At 48.7% G+C, this 2,500-nt stretch overlaps 1 protein-coding gene across 1 annotated transcript in view; it reads left to right on the top strand.

Moving 5' to 3' along the window:
* The window catches only part of prox1a (prospero homeobox 1a), a 50,387-nt gene that overhangs the window by 23,714 nt on the left and 24,173 nt on the right, over nt 1-2,500 (top strand). The window lies entirely within an intron of this gene.

Here is a 2,500-nt window from a genome sequence, read left to right as displayed (position 1 = left end):
CTTCAGGCCCAAGTGTCCTTGTCAAACGCAATTCGCTGCGTTCACATTTAAAGCCTTGTCTCTCTCTCTCCATCGATAGCCGTCCGCTGGGACTTTCGTCATTTAAAGCACGAACCTTGGCAGAAGTATCGCAGGTGGCTTGCGTTTTTTTGCAGACATAATTTTCTATTTATTTAGCATTATTATTATTTTAATTTACCTGCATGCATCAATTATTTACTGACTGGTGGTAGCTGGGCAGAGAGCTGGGCATGCTTCCATAATTGACTCTGCCCTGATGAAGGCCATGAAGACCTTGGCCGAAACGTGTTGGCGTTTTTAACATTTCTATAATGATTTAGCCATTTGATAAAGCTATTTTAACTTTTTGGGGCAGAGTGCCTTGGATACTTCAACTCAGATGCAAAGGTCTATCAGGTGCGCAAAGTAAAAGTGTAAGGAGTACGTAGAGCTGCCCCCAGGGCCACTGACAGCATTCGCTGGGCCCAGGACAAAGTCATCTGAAAGGGCCCCCTACCCAATGCATACAATGTAATGGGTACCCAATTCTGGGCCCCCCTATCTCCCTGGACCCGGGACAACATATCCCTTTGTCCCCCCCTGTCGGCAGGCCTGGCTGCCCCGCCCGCCGATTTGGCTTTACCAGGAACTTATTTAGGGCTCGGTAGGATTTCCATACTTCAGCGTGTGATTTGCATGGGCACCCGAAGGAAAAAGGTGACGTGAATAAGACTGTTGTTGGCTGAGGAGGTGCCGCGCGGGGGTTGGGAGTTTGGGTTTTGCATATCAAGAGTGGCGTAAGGGACACAGGTGTGCTGTGCAGAGCTAAGAGGAGGGACAACTGTGTGTGTGTGTGTGTGTGTGTGTGTGTGTGTGTGTGTGTGTGTGTGTGTGTGTGTGTGTGTGTGTGTGTGTGTGTGTGTTTTCTCTCTCTCTCCATCTCTCTTTTTTTGCCTTACCATAGTGGAAAACCAAAAACTTTGGTCACTAATGCAAATACTTGTCAGAGGATGGAGCCATCTCGGCCTGGGCCCCTCAAAGACTTCCTTCTTCTGTGTGTGTGTGTGTGTGTGTGTGTGTGTGTGTGTGTGTGTGTGTGTGTGTGTGTGTGTGTGTGTGTGTGTGTGTGTGTGTGTGTGTGTGTGTGTGTGTGTGTGTGTGCGACATTTATTTGCTTGTGTCTACTTAATGTCTGTGTGTCTCTGCCTCTGCTCCGTCTCAGCGCAGCAGAGGAATCACATATCCCCCCCTCCCCCTCTCTACCCCTCTCTCTCCTTTTTCACCTCCACACCCGGAGGGACACTTCAAGCTGGGATTTTTCACTGAATTTTCTCTTTTTCACCTGTCAAACTCTGAGGCATGAAACCGGAACCGTCGCCGATTCAGCAAGTTGTTCTTTTGCCAAATTTAGCATCATCAAAGTTCCACCTTGGTCCCTCCTCTTGGATGAATATGCCCTCTGTTTTGCTGATCGGTTTGATGCTAATCTGCTCTGTCAATGTGCACCAGTAATATGCTTCCTTCTCCTTTGAGATTTCTTTGTTGTTGTTGTAGGGCCCGCACTCTTTCTTTCTTTCTTTCTTTCTTTCTTTCTTTCTCTCTCTCCCTCTCTCTCGTTCGTTCTCTCCCCCTTTTGTTTCATTTCCTTCATCTCCTTTCATCCTCTTCAAATTTGTCTCTGTCCTCCACTCACTCCCCTTCTCCTCTCCCCCTCCAGCCTCTCTCTCTCTCTCTCTCTCTCTCTCTCTCTCTCTCTCTCTCTCTCTCTCTCTCTCTCCCCCATCCACCCCATCCCTCGTTCCCCATTACAAACTTTTTTAATAACATAATTGTCACATTTTCTCATGGTGGAGTGAGCACCAGCAGCAATTAAAGGAACTTCATTAATTGCCCTTCGTTGTGTTCGCCTTTCTCCCCCTGCTTTGCGTTTTCTTTCAAGTTCCGTTGTTTATCCCCCCGTCCGTCCTCCTCCTCCTCCTCCCCTTGTTTTCTCCCCCATGTCCACCACAGCAAGGCAAAGTCGCCGCCGTATGAAAGTGCGCGCTCATAACTTGGTGATCAGCAAGGAAAAAGTCTGTGGGTTTAACAGATCGTAAACAGAACAGACGAGATCGAAATCAGTCCCTGGTAGCTAAAGCTCATTGAAATGACTTGGGCTTCCGGGCTGACCGCATCAAGACGAGCGTCTACACCCCTCCATATTTGCATGTGCTGGGTGCGCTCCCATCCCTTCCCCTGTTGCCTGGCTTATGGTGGTGGCCAACTATCTGTCACGGCCCTTATCTTTCCCCCGGGCCAGGAGGTGTTGGTGTGTGTGCAAGACAGACGCACATTTGTCCAGACAGCCAGCCAGTAGTGTACTTCTACTCATAAGCAGAGAGGAAGACGTTTGGGCCCCAACTGCCAAATGCAAAACACACTCCCACTTACGCTGGTGGCTAAGCTCAGTCACTGACATTTCTATACTCACTCACATAGCCGTGTCAAAAAAAAAAAACAC

This window comes from Engraulis encrasicolus, chromosome 19 (assembly GCF_034702125.1).
Source record: "Engraulis encrasicolus isolate BLACKSEA-1 chromosome 19, IST_EnEncr_1.0, whole genome shotgun sequence".
NCBI lineage: Eukaryota > Metazoa > Chordata > Actinopteri > Clupeiformes > Engraulidae > Engraulis > Engraulis encrasicolus.
Note: the sequence above shows the minus strand (reverse complement) of the source record. Positions and strands in the feature narration are given on the sequence as shown.